General features: G+C 49.7%; 1 protein-coding gene and 1 long non-coding RNA gene across 8 annotated transcripts in view; one reads left to right on the top strand and one right to left on the bottom strand.

The window, feature by feature from the left end:
• Prdm16 (PR/SET domain 16) overlaps positions 1-14425 on the bottom strand; it is a 318204-nt gene that overhangs the window by 226245 nt on the left and 77534 nt on the right. Inside the window, exon 2 of one of the 7 annotated variants that reach the window (XM_076933618.1) lies at positions 6624-6739. The exons of the other annotated variants lie outside the window; for them this stretch is intronic. The gene's annotated coding sequence lies outside the window, so the exon portion shown is untranslated. The remainder of the gene's footprint in view (positions 1-6623; positions 6740-14425) is intronic. 7 annotated transcript variants of the gene reach the window in all.
• Positions 4564-12814, top strand: LOC117708237 (uncharacterized). Its single transcript, XR_013110286.1, has 3 exons — positions 4564-4763; positions 5500-6139; positions 9430-12814. It is a non-coding gene; the product is annotated as an uncharacterized LOC117708237 (long non-coding RNA).

Raw genomic sequence — 14425 nt, 5'->3', positions numbered from 1 at the left:
TGGGGGGGGGGGGGGGATCTGTATGTGGTGTGTGTGTGTGTGGTACGTGTGTGTTGTGTGTGTATGTGGGGGGGGGTATCTGTGTGTGTGTGGTGTGTGTGTCTGTGTGTGTGGTATGTGTGCCTGTGCATGTGTGTGGTGTATATGTATGTGTGGTGTGTCTGTGTGTGTGTCTCTGTGTGTGTAGTGTGTGTGTCTCTGTGTGTGTCTCTGTGTGTGTATATGTGTGTATGGTGTGTGCGTGTGTGGTGTGTGGGGTGTGTGTGTATGTATATGTGTGCGTGTATGTGTGGTGTGTGTATGTGTGGTGTGTGGTGTGTGTGTGTGTGTGTGTGTGTGTGTGTGTGTGTGAAAGAGAGTTTTCTTCACATGCATACTGGACATCCTACTGAGCAGGCAGAGGCACAGAGGCTCAGATGGGGAAGTCCCTGGACTGGCCCAAGACACACCTCCTCCAAGAAAGATCCTTAGGGCTGTGCATCTCGGTCATTTCTTGGGATTTTTGTATTGCAAGACCTCATCTCTTGGGGGTCATCTCAGATCCCCTGAGGGTCACAGATCCAGAGCTATGGCTACACAACCCTTTTATTGACTCCAAATATATCTCCCAGGCGTGGCTGGGACTCACCTGCCTTGCAAGCTGGACCTACCAGCTCTGGGAATTGTCTGGATGCCCCATGACTGCTTACCCTTAAAAGGGAGGGATGGCACCCACCTGCTGGGACCTTCCAGGACTCTGAGCACCCCTCACCGTCAGGTCAGACGACAGTACCCACCAGCCCCTTTCCTTCCCCCCATCCTTGACATTGCCATGTATTCCATGTTAACCCAATTAATCAGCTCAGCGTTTTAAACCAATTTCTTCGAATTAACCCAGGCATCAGATCAGTATCTTAGTCTGGGCTGAATCAGAGTTTGAAAGAGCTGGGGAGGTGGGAGAAGCCCCTCCTCACACACTTGTCTTCTTTCTCTGGACTTCTCATTTTTTATGCCTCAGCAAATTTTCTAATTTTCCTCATTAGTGGCTAATTTACAAGTCTCAACACTCTTCCCGCCTGTCCCTTTCATCGAGAACTTTGCAAAACTGGAAATAGCCACTTGCTCACTTGTACGTAGCTGGTTTCTCAGCTTCCAGAAAACAGGGCCGATGCTGGGTGAGATCAGAGACAATTCCAAAGCCCCGTGAAGTGGCAAGAGGGGGCCCTTCTCTGCCTGTGGGGGGTTCGCGACGGGAGACGGTTCATACAGACCATACCTCGGTATGAACACGACTCCCATGGCCAGCACCCTGACCCCCTCCTCTGCTGCCTATGTCCCTCCCCCCCCCCCAGTCATGTGGCCTGAATTCGAGTCTCAAGCCTAGATTCCCAGGGAACTGAGGCAGCCTTGCACGTGAACACTTGCTGGTTACGAGAAGGCCCTTGGATGGGATCTTCTTCAGAAGTTCTTGACTAAAAGGGTATCTGTGGTGGGTGTACGTCTCAGCTGACACTTTGGTTTTGGAAATGATGCTTTCTTAAGCTCAGCGGTGACGGCGGCGTTAGTATGGACCAACATCCACTAAGCCCTTGCTACTTCCAAGGAACAATCTGAATTGGCTCATGCTATCTCCAAAGGAGCGCCTCCAGGGTGAAGCAGGGAGAGGAAGAACAGAAGCTGGTTTAAGGCCTAAGTACTCTTACTCCGGGCTCTAGCTGTTGGTACTTTTTTGTCCAAGAGTCTTAAGGTATCTGAGCTTCCTGATATCTCTGCGGCACGACCACCTAGAGAATGAGCAGATTCCGCTTAAGCCCCTGATCTAGCCAGCGCCCAGGGTGCCCTGGCATGGGAAAAGCTTCACTTTACAGGGGAGAACAGTGGCCTTGCTCAAAGAGGCAGAGACACGGTCTTAGGCTTGGTTCTGGCTTCTGCCCACCTGCCTCTCCAACCACCAGAATGTGCTGATGACTGGAGGGCCCATAAAGTTGGCACCTCATGATGAGCCCATGGGACAGAGGCAGGCCATGGGTACTGGTGATGTCATATCCCCTTCATTCTTTAAAAAAAAATTACATTTCTTTATCTTAATTGCTTCAAAAAAGTAATTACTCATCTTTATTTCTCTCTATATTTATATACGTGTGTGGAGGTCAGAGGACATCATTCAGGAGTTGGTTGTCTCCTTCCACCATGAGTGTCCCAGAGATTGAACTCAGCATGGGGCTTGGCAGTAAGTGCCTTTACCCAGTGACCTATCTTGTGAGCCCTCAGTTCTTTCTTTTAAGGTCTCTAAAGGAGTCTCGGCCCTGAGGCAACAGCAGTGGCCAAGAAGGCTCCATTTAATGGGGCTTGAAGCAGCCATGCACAGCAGAGGCGATGTTACCCAACATCTGAGTGCCTCCCTGGGTTGCCTGGAGGCCTGTTTTCTATCTAGAATTTTCTATTCATAGACCCTTGGAGTGCTGCTCCTCAGCCTGACATACCTGTCGACTGTACCTGGCTGGGCCTCCTGGGCACCTGAGATGTGTCTCTGGGTACCACTGTCCCCAGCCCAGCAGTAAAAACCACAACCTCTGAGCAGCACCCTGGGCTGCTTCTTATTACCCACCTGCATCAGTTTGATTTTCTCAGCTAAGTAAGGGGTGATGGGCAAGGCTAGCCCCAAAAATCTATGATTTCTCAGCAGCTAATTAATGTCACGCAAACAGAAGGCAAGGTGACTGTCCCATGTGTCAGCCAGAACAGGCAGGAGATGGGAAGCAGAGACATGGTCACCCCAACCACACTTCACAATGACTCCTTCCTGAGCCCCCATTCAACCTGTCCTTTTATTAAGCATTTGGCCACATGGTAAGTCACGTCAGAAGGCTTCCAACCTCAATCTCTTCAGGAGGACCAGACAGAGCAGACAACCAGAACCTTTGTTATGGATCCAAGTGGTTTGTGTCTGAATAAGCTGTCAAGCATAAACCAACCAATGGCAGAGGAAAGGTGACCACAGTGAGGAAGACATCACGAGGAGACGGCACATGGCGCTAGCACTCTAGAACACCAGGGCCGGGGCTAGGCTGCTCATAGTAAGAGTTAGAGTCTGTTCCTGCTCATTGCAACATACCCCATTGGAGCTGGGTACCTGTCTGAAGGTTGAGGCATACTTGAGACTTGGAAAGCAGAACCCTATAGCCCCTTTTCACAGCACTGTCTCCTCCCATGATGCACAGCATCATTTCCTCCCATGATGCACAGCACCATCTCCTCCCATGATGCAAGCCTTTTCCCATGATCACAACAAAGCTGCGACCTCCTTCCCTCTCAGGTCAGCTCACTTGACCATGCTTCTTGCAAGCCACTCTCCTGCCTCAGGTTCTTAGAGAGCAATCTCTCATGGGACATGCCACCTTCCAGGCACTCCTCCACTGAGGCTTGCTCTGTAGTCAACAGCACCTTTGGGTCGCTAGGACGGAGCCCAGCCGAAGGATTAGCCCGGGTGCAGCTCTGATCTATAGAGTTCAGCCTTTCTTACTCAGTGAGACCCGTGACTCAGAACACAAGAAACACATTCCTGTCAGTCCCCCTCCTGCCCCCAGAAGACTGACATCGACATGTTTCCAAAAATTAGGAACAAGGAGGGCAAAACCTTTTCGTCGACAAAACTTTTGTCTTCTCAGGTTGCCCATTTAAATCGTTTGCCAACCTCAGACAACCTAAATTATTTTAAATCTGTGTTGTTGTTGCTGTTTTTTAAATCTTAGAAAACCATGAAAACAGAATAGGTATCTGTATCACATAGTACACTTTAGCTCTTGGCTAGACGTCTGATGGGTGCATAAACCACAGAGTAGAAGTCCACGGGAGACGTGGGTCCTAGGGTCTGTGACAAGCTTGATGTCTCAGAAGCAGCAGCTGTAGAGAGGAGTGGCCAAAGGGTATCTTAGCCTGGGAGGAGCACACTAACCCCAGGGGCTCCCTTGGAGACACAAGGAATAGGACATTAGTGGATATTTATGCCCTGTGTCCTGGCGTTCCCCAAGTTCACATGTACCCCTCTCTATCTCCAGGTTAGTCTGCCAGCAGGGCACTTGCAGCACTGAGTACTTGGCTGAAGGTGGATTCCTAGGGTGAGCCCTCACCCACGTGACAGTGCCACCATAAACAGAGAAATACAGACACAGGCACACACCATTCACCTCTCATGAACACAAAGGGAACCTTCAGAACCTTCCGGGCCTCTTGGGAAACCTGCACTTCAGACTCTAGAACTTGCAAAGGATAAACTCCTGTTGTTGGAGGTACCCAGTCTGGGCTCTTTGCTTAGCCAGCCCTAGAAAACCAATATCGCTGGGGGCAATCTTAGATAGGGTTTGTGTAATAGTCTTTTAACAAACCCTGATGTGCTAGTTGCTTAGGGGGTTGGGGGTCTGGTGGTTATACAAAACTGGCGGGTCTATGTGCCCCGCCTGGAGATTCCCAGGTAGAAACAGTGATGCTGACTTGTTAGAGAGAGGACCCTGCAAGGGTTTTCTACAGATACCTTCTTTCAAGATCTCTGAGGATCCCAGGGCTCCAGAAAGCATGGCTGAAATGATCCTTCACCTTTGAACTTTGCTCTCTGACTGCTAACATTCCTCCTCTACAAAGCAGGGCTGGCAGAAGCAAACGAAGAGAGGACATAACAGTATTTACTGGAAAGCAAACCTCGCTCTAATTGCCTTCCATCCAGTTGCCCGGTTGCTGTTGATCCTCAGTGACTCGCTTCCTGGAAACAGTGTCATCTTCCTAACCAGGTACTCACAAAGCTGAGGAAGGGGTGATTTAATAAAGGCCAATGCCTGGCAGTGTTGGCAGGCCTATGACCTGGACCAGCACAGAAAGGCAAAAGAGAGCCTGACACTGAACAGGCTGCTAACCACAGGAGAATCCTGAGGAGGTCAGAACCTGTCTGCTGCCTCGGTATAAGTGATCCCCCTAAACATATGGGTTGGCAGATCCACAAAGACAGAAGGCTAAAGGGGGCAACCTTGTGTGACAAGAAGGCTGTAGTATACAGAGTGGTAATGACCACACAACCTGCAGGACAGACAGTGCCACCCAAAGGCACGCGGATGGCAGACTGGCTCTATTGCGTCTTGCAGTCTTCCAAAAATTTAAAACACAAAGCCATTTCTCGGGCCTGGTCCTCACACAACACAGACAACCTTTCCCGTGGTCTTCAGAAATAACCCTTCTTCCTGGCCGGGATCGGGCCTCCTGACGGCAACAGTCACGCTTGGTTTTTTTGGATGACACGGCTAGCACAAAGTGACTTTGCACAAGAAATGAAGAAGGTCCAGGGTAGGCTGGATCCTTGGGGCCTCGGGGGCACAGAAAGGAAGCAGCTGGCAGAGACCCTTCGTGTTCCAGGGGCTCGTGACAAAGTGCCTCCTGAGCCAGCCCGGCCGTGTCACTGGGAACACAAAGGACACTGCCAAGAAAGTGATTTTAAAGCTAATTGTTCCCGTTCCTTTTGTTAAATGTCTTTAGGGGTGCCTGGAGATCTGCTCACAGAGTGCAGCGAAGGCGCGCACACCGCGGAACTTGTAAACAAGACTGAGAAGCAGCCACTTTTGCCTAAAAACAAGTGGGTGCCGCCGTTTGCAGATTTTTACATGCCGGGTACAATCCCTGCACAAATATTCAAGGAAAACCATCCCAGCTCCCTCCTGGCCTGGGGTGGGTTTGCGGCTGGGGGCCATCTTTGGTGACCAGCTTCTCCTGCAGCCGAGCGGGCAGGGGACACTTAATTGTGGAGCTGGTTTGCTGGCAGGAAGCCCTGCCTCGTCCAGCGGGCAGCCAGCATGATAATGAGACAGTTTCTATGGAAATGAGCTTATAACTATTCATTTTCTCCCCATTCCCGACCCATCCACAAAGAGGGTTTCCAAAATGACCCCCATTTTCCTACCCCCAACATCTCCTCACACCATCGCCCGACCCGCTAATCAGCTCGGGGAGAAAGGAAAAAGGAAATGCCGTCCTTTGACAAGATGTGGGAAACCACCTCGATTTCTGCTCCGTGTGGCTGTGACCAGAAAACAAAGAACCCTCGCCGGATCCGGGGGCCAAGTTTCAAGTAAACTTTTCCGGACGCACCAAGCAAGCGTGTTTTTGTGTGTACTTGCTGGTAAGATCTGAACGCTCCCTTGCCACTTCTTAAGAACCTCTGAACGGCCGCTCTGTCCTGCCAGAACAATCTGTCTGTCTCCTTTCTCACTGTGCGCTCTCACCTGTAAGCTGCTCTTTTTAGCCCTGGGTGTTTTAGAGCCGTAAAGAACTGAGGAAGGGCCTTGGTTTAAATGATAGAAAACCCAATCCCAGCCCACCTCTCAACTTCCCCAGGATGAAGAACAGCAAGAATGCACATCACGGACCTACATTTTTGCTGTGTTTTCCTGAGCCTTGTAAGAACTCTAGATTGCCAGGAGACACTGAGATGGAAAAGGGGAAAGGTTCAGACCCACAGAGGCATTGTGACTGACAAACAGCACCATGGGTCTCAGGTCCTACTAAGCCCTTTACCAGCTGTGTGGCTCTGGATCTGATAAGGCAGCCGACATCTATGAGGCTTGGTTGTTCTCCCTAGAAGTCCAGGGAGGACGGGGACTCACCTGCACAGCAGGGGGAAAAGTGACAGGTGGTAACTGTAGCCTCTGGCTTGCTATGTCAAGGCAGAGCTTGCTATCATGGCGAGCTGCTGCTTCCACTAAATGTAGATCTAGGAGACCTAGAGAGAGAAAGAGAGACCCTAGATTTAGGACCTGTCCTCCCAGGGAAGGAGGATTGGGGAGGAGCAGCTCTGAAGGTCACAGAGCTACTGTGACCCTTCACGATGTCAGCAGCTTCTGTACACACAGTTGGTATAACAGGAATGTGGGAACGAATGGTGAGTTCATAAATGGGGGGGGGGGGCAGGACATACGGCATTCTGGCCATGTTACCAGAATTGGTGTGTACTGGGCACCCAGGACACTGTGAGTGTGGGGGATCTGAGGTGGCTACGGTGCCCAAGAAACGGCCCCGCCCTCCACTGGTCATGCATCCTCTTTCTGTCTTGTCCAAACAACCTAATGTTCACTGCTAGTGTCTGGGTGCCAGTCCCTGCAGGGCCCACTCATTTATTGGCCACAGTCTAGCCATGAAGCCCTGCCTATGGCCCAGAATTCCCCGGAGATGATCCCAGTAGAGTCTGTTAAGCACCCAGTCTAGATGGCTGGCCAGAAAACAAAAAGATGAGACGACAGACACGCATTTACACACACACACAAATACAGAGAGAGAGAGAGAGAGAGAGAGAGAGAGAGAGAGAGAGAGAGAGAGAGAGAGGCGACTGTGACATTGTAATAGATAATTGCTGGGCAAGTGTATCCATGCAGGAGTGGATATTCTGACACTCAAGAAGCAGCCATGCCTTATTCTGCCCATGCCTCCACGTGTCCTGCGTTTTGTTTAACAACCTGAGTTTTGGTGAGCATGCCTTTCCCGAACTGCTTCCTCAGGAAGTGCCTCTCTTTGGTCCTCTGCTGTCCGTGACTGATACGCTGACTCCAGGTTCCTGTGTGAAATCCTGACTCCAGCACCTCAGAATGTGGCTGTTTGAAAATGGGGTTTTTGTCATTCGAATGAGGCCGGTAGGGTGGGACTTAGCCCACACACACACACATACACACACACACACACACACACACACACACACACACACACACACACACACGACAGTCCTGTGACGGCATTGTGGAGAAATACCATGTTCAAGCCAAGGAGAGAAGCCTCTAGAAGAGCCAGATCTGAGACCTAGGGCTTCTGACCTCCAGAACTAGATCTGAGCTGTTTACAGCCCTGTGTTCAGGTCAGTTCCTTATGGCTGCTGCAACAGACCGTGTGCTCTTACTTTCCCATGTCTTGTCTACCTGTCTGCCTCCAGGGCCCCAAGTCCATACTCTTATCAGAGCCTGCTGGCTTCCCTATGGGCTGCAGGTGGACTAACTTCCTAATCTTTTTTTTATTTTTAAAGAAAAATACTCAGCAAACCCTCAGCTCAGCCCCTCCTCCTCCTCTTCCTCCTCCTCCTCTTCTTCCTCCTCTTCCTCCTCTTCCTCCTCCTCCTCTTCTTCTTCCTCTTCAATGCTGGAGCCTCCCCTTGGAATCAAAATATAAAATCATAGCTTTCTCCAGGTCTTGTGAGATCAATTTAAAAATACTGATTTTAAAATTCAAGGTGGAAAAAGGATACGTTAAAAAAATAATAATTAAGTGTCTCTGATTTAAATTATCACCCACATGTTCAACACAAGGTAAGTTCTAAGGTCTAAGTTAGTGCTGATTCCTGCTTTGGGAAAACGGGCTCTTTGGGGGAATCTACAAGCCATTTCTGGCCAGGACCTACCCTTCTGAATAGGGGGGTATACCGAGTCAGGTCACAATGACTAGGGGTCAACCCTCTATCCTCTCAAAGGGATTGAAGATGTGCCTGACACTTGGGGGGAACCCCTGCCAGATACAGCACTACAAACAGAATTAACAAACTGCTACACAAGTGCCATAAATAAATGTAACACGCAGGCTGATTTGGGGACATGTGTGTACCGAGAGACTATGGGCTTTTTACTGAAATTCAGCTTTGGCTCAGTGTCCTCCACGAGTGTCTTCTTAGTCTGAGTTTGACCGTTTGGAGCTGATTTCAGTCTTAGTGCTATGCCATGTTCCACCCAGGACAAGGAAGTTTATTTACAAGGATCAGAAGCCCTTCAACTATACAAAAGCCTGATGTCCCAATCAGGAAGCTTGCTGTGCTTGCTGTTCTTGTAGAACAGAAGAGCTGAGGTGTGAGCCGCCGCCACGCTGTCTCAAAAGGAACTATCCTTGTGAGTGTGTAGGAGATGGGAGACCCAGCTTTAATTTTCGAAATCATGTGCCTGTGTTCCCTATGGTCAGAATTTATTCGTTATTTCTATAGTGTGTGTTTTTGTAACGTGTAAGTTTCAATTATGTCGAAGGAAAGGTAAGAATGGAAGGGAATGAAGCTTTGAAGCTGGAGCAGACACGCCTACCTCTGGAGCAGTGGGACAGGGCTGATGCTACTGCCAGGATCCGGGGTGGGTCCTGGGATAACCCAAGAGTTTGGGGCAGCATTAGCCAGCTCACAACCAGCCCAGAGACTCGGCTCATCTTGTATGTGGCCACCTCGGTGGGCAACAAACTCAGGACCACTCAGCATGGCCTCCTGGACACAGTGTGTACTGACAGATGACTGGGTTCTGCAGGACTGAGTATGGGACTCTTTCAGAAGTCAGTTCAGGCTCACTATTCCCAGGCAGAAGAGTCTAGAACCCCCACGTCATTTACCTGACCCCCTGACTTTATAAACTGTGGCCTGGTCCCTCTCATCTACAATCTCCCTCTTTACCTTCTTCCCAGGAGCTGGCTTCTGCATCAGGAAGGAAAATCAGAAGAGCCATGCCCCAGCCTCTGAGGAGTTAGAGAAAAGGTCTGGAGCCTGGGAGAAGGACATCAGACAAAACACCACAAGCACAATAAAATTCAGCAAGATCCTGTGTATGCAGTAACAGGCAGGCTGCATTTGGGACATACGTGTGCCAAAAGATCATGAGCTGTTTATTGGAATTCAGATTTGACTGGGTAGCCTGCACTTGTCTGCTTAGTCTGGCCACCCTAGTGGGGGAAGCTTTTGCTGCAGCTCAGCCATCGTACCCTCCTCATCTAACTCTGTGAGCAAGGTGGATCGGCTAGGCAGGTGCTGGGGCCTCTCTCTGTATGGGACACTGGGCGGCGATGATCAGCTCTGAGCCTCCTATTTAGTGCTAGCCACAGCCCTGCCCAGGGGATTACTGACCCCTGATAATAAGTACTAGGTGCTAGTACAGCAGCAATCAGGCCTTAAATTCATTCGGCTCCCTGCTCCTGACACTCACAAACCACCGGTGTGCTGAATAAAGGCATCTGGTGGCTCGCTGAGAGCTAACACCCACCCTTTGAGTCCTGGAAGCCACGTGGTTGATGTGGAGTCGCAGATAAAACCGATCTTTGCTTTCTTCCCAGCACAGAAACCAAGCCTGTTGTCAGGCTCAGGACTCAGGGGCTCACTCTGAGGTCCTATCATAACCAGTGCTGCATGCTGGGTCTTTCCCTGGAGCCCCTGGAGTGGGGCCTCTCTAAACATGTCTGAGGAAAAAAAACAACCCTCAAAGCAGAATTATGTTTCCTCTTCCCAGTTCCTGTCAGTTGGGAGAGACAGAGACGGAGAGCGACTCAATGCACAGTTCAGTTTTTACCAGTTAACAAAAGCTTTCTAAAGTAGAAAAACATTTTGCCCATCCTTGGGTTTGAGCTAAGGCATCTTTCAAATGACAGCCACTTACACAAACCTAACCTTGAAAACGGAATCTATAGGCACTTGGCAGAATCACCTCCCCCAAAGTCACCTAAAATCAGACTGGTAAGAGACAAAATCCAAAGGGTCGCAGCCAAACACAGGGCAAGGACCTGCCTGCCGACCGGGACTGCAACCAGCCCCATCTGTTGCTCAGGGCAGCCAAACCCTCCCTCATTCTATCACAGCTCAAAGTAGGTTATCTAAATAAATGGGAGAAGAAATCAAGGAGATATATTAGCACGGTGGGGTATTTGTCATCGCCTCTGTCCTTCCTTCCCCAAGAATATCGGTGATGAATTTGCAAATGGTTCTGGATTGTGACAGACCTCTTTTCTCTCTTCATTATTTATCCCTTCTCTGTGCACCTCGATTAGAGGCCACAGTGACAAATGCATGAATAAAAGGCAAAGACAATATTTGAGCAATGTGTTGTAAATCTCCCTCTACGCATTATTAATTTAAAGGAGTCCATTACACCCAACAGCTCTGAAGAGGAGAACGGGGTAATGGGAGAATATGGCTTCTGCCCGTGGGGGTCAGAGGAAGAAAAGGCAAGATCAACCCCTTGAGGAGGGGGTGCGGGCTGTTCTTTCACCAAATCCTGGAGCCGCTCGACCACCTCACTTTTAGTTAATAAAAGAAAACATTTGCTCCCTCAGACACAATCTCATTTTGCAAAGTGGAGGACGGGCATGGTCTGAAAGGAGCCCATTTCTCAGTACCAGGTTCTGACCGCAATGGAGACGGGGAGTAGGTGTCTCCCCCTCACCTCCCTTGAAACAGAAACACTGTTCGCACCCAGAGAAAGAAAAAAGGAAGCCGGCAGCGGAAGGTGCCATGCAGGAACAGAGGTGTTGTAACAATGGAGGGGTCCCTTTCTTCTCCTAAAGAGAATTCACCACAAGTCTGCTTGCTGCAAAGACCAGAACAGCACAGCTAACAGCAAGAACACAGGCATTCCCCAGGCCCAGAGACCACACACTAATCAGGACAGCCATGGCAGCCATCACCAAACCCTGAAGCCTAAATTTTCTTTTCCCTTGTTTTCTTTCAAAATCCTCCAAGAAAGAAGCCTCGGCCTTGAATCTCAACACCTGCCTCTGGCAGACAAGATATGTCCACAGAGATCATGCCAGCTTCTGCCTGGAAATGCAAAGTTCAGAGACTTCCTTGGGAGCCATAGGGGGATGGCAGCACCTCACAGATTTGGGAGGTGCAGGGGAAGATCTAGAACCCTTGAGAGGTCAGGACCTGCCAGGAGCTCATAGCTCGTAGAGTCTGAAACAAGACCATAGGGAGGGCTGGGAAGCTGACTGGTGGAAACCCCCATCTACCCACGTGCACCGAAGACCTAGTCTGGGTATTTTACTTGTTTTGTTTATAACCAGAGCCGCCTTTTCTTTCTTTTTTGCCCAGACGTGTTTCCCTCTGTGAATCAGAATGATTTTTCCCATCAGTCTCCATGGGGCTGGCTCTGAACTGCTTGCTGGGGCTCTGGGCTGGCTGCATCTGCAGGCATCCTAACCCGTGCCCTGCTCCTCTTCCTCTTCAGGCTAGCAAGGCTCTTTCTTCATCTGCTGGACGCTGCAATGAGGCCCATCTTGAGGGGATCCAGAGAACTGAGGATCCAGTTGAACCCAGGGGGTGAAGGGGAGTAGGAAGCATGTCCTTCCGAGCCTTCTAAGGGCAAAGCCCATGGTCAGAAGGATGAGGGACAGAGAGGGCCCACCCTGGAGTCAGCGTACCCCACATCCCAGCATCTTCCTCTCTGAAGTTTAAAGCCATTCCTCAGAAATATGTCAAAGTCCACCAGGAAGTGCTTAGCTCTGTCCCCAAAGCCACCCACCCATCAGATTGATGGGTTGGTATGAGCTCCCCCTGCCCAAAGTGTTCATCAGCCCCCACTCCGTGGGAGAGTGCCCCAGTCCACAGTGACAGCCCGACAGTCCATTTAGGGACTCAGTGGTGGATTGTCAGGCAGATCCTAATGATTCATCACCGATCCAGCCCGGTGACAGCTCAGCGGCACACACAGGCAAACAGTGGTAGGGCCCAGTGGGACCTACAACTCTAAAATCAGAAACTCACAGACAAAAGGGCTTGGGATGCCGAGGCCGGTGGGAACGGGAGGAATCCCTAGGCTGGTTTCATTTTGTATTTCCCTCATCAGCCTAATTGCTTGGGAGGCTGTGGCTTTCTTTGACACGGAGCAAGTAAGGGAAGACTCCCTGGTAACACGCTAAATCAGAAGTTGCCGATGGTGGATAGCAATGCAGATATGCACATATTAATTTGAATTTTTAAGACAAGTGCCGCGTGTTATTAATATAATTGCCAGTTGTGGAAATGGTGTATTTATTGTGTTTGCTCTATCGCTTTGCACTCTGTGCTTCTCAATGGTACAAGGGTTACGTTCAGCTGGTGTTTACTGAGCATCTGACTGTTAATCAGTGTAAATTAAATGTGTACTTGAAACCCTCACTTAAAGCCTGCCTAATTATTTTTTGATCCAAACAGGACTGCCTTTTCCGGAAGGGTGAATCGGGGGCTCTCCGGGGACCAAACGGTAGCAAGAAAAACCATTGCCAGCGTTGGAGACTGGCCTCCAAAATGACATCCAGTAACTTTCCCCAATCCAGTTTCCTTTCGTCGAAAGATGGGTTGTTTCTACTGAGCCTGCTGTGGTCAAGCCTTGTGGTCGGCCCTGAGCAATAGAGCCTCAGGAGTCTGTGAGTATGGTTTCTGCCTCCGGACAGCCGGTTGCTCACTGGCTGTGTGTCAGCTGCGTGTCTGCTTCAGCTGTACACAGACCACATTCCCAGTACTTGTAGCTGGACAAAGTATGTCTCAAATCACATCACACAGACTCAGCACACAGGCTTGCATGCGCTTGCAGGCTTATGCATATAAAGATACAGCTGCACACATGTGTACCTACCTAGCCCAGGACTCTAGGTCCACCCTTGTTCCTTTCCAACTTAAGGTCCTCAGCCCTCTCAGATCCCTCCTGGTACCAACCTACTCACCATGCCCATGTCTCTCCAGCAGTGGTTCTAGGGACAAGTTCCAGTGAGAAGGTGGTTCAGGCCACCTTAACTCCCCATGACTTGCCAACACAGAGGCCCTTGAAGGGTAGCTTCTGTGAATCTGTTTTCTTCCCTCTTTGAAGACACTTCAGTACATGGAAAAAAAAAAAAAAGAATATCCCAGTACCCTAACATAGGCGTGTTTTAAACTAGAGTTTGATTGATGATTGACTGACTGATTGATGGTGTTTCATGTAGCCCAGGTTGGTCTTGAACTTGCTATGTATCCAAGCATGACCTTGAAGTCCCTATTATCATGCCTTCAACCCACCAAGTGCTGAGATTACAGACACGCATCACCACACCTAGTTCATGCTGGTGCTGGGGTTTGGATCGAGGGCCTTGCTCATTCTAGACGCATACTCTGCCGACCCAGCTACCTTCCCAGAACACCAGAAAGATGGTCTTGTTAAAGAAAGTTTTCTTCTCTTAATTTTAACTTTTGTATTTTAATTTTTTTTTATTTCAACATTTTGTATATGAGTGTTTTTCTGCTTGTATTCCTGCATTACCCATATTAGTCAGAAGTGGGCGTCAGATCCCCGGGAGCTGGCATTAAAGATGGCTGTGAGCCACTATGTGGGCTCTGGGAAGTGAACCTGGATCCTTTGTAAGAGCAACAAGTGCTCTGAGCCTTACTCTTTGGACAGCTGGGAGCCATGTCCAATTCCGCCATCTTTGTCCAACAGGAAGCAAACACCTTTTGGAACCTTGCTTGCTCCCTTCAAGCACTTCCTGTTTAGTGGAGCTTCTTGCGGGTGCTGGCTTCTCGTAGATTCTGTGGACATCTGCAGCCCATCTTAGCTATGTGAGAGTACTGTCTCCTCTCTTCCTGACAGGACCACGGTTAAAATCCATGCACCATGCACTGCATCAAGACTGGACGTATCCCCAGTTCAGATCTTAGTCTCTTGGTCTCCTGGATGGCAAAATA

This window comes from Arvicanthis niloticus, chromosome 5 (assembly GCF_011762505.2).
Source record: "Arvicanthis niloticus isolate mArvNil1 chromosome 5, mArvNil1.pat.X, whole genome shotgun sequence".
Classification (NCBI taxonomy): Eukaryota; Metazoa; Chordata; class Mammalia; order Rodentia; family Muridae; genus Arvicanthis; species Arvicanthis niloticus.
Note: the sequence above shows the minus strand (reverse complement) of the source record. Positions and strands in the feature narration are given on the sequence as shown.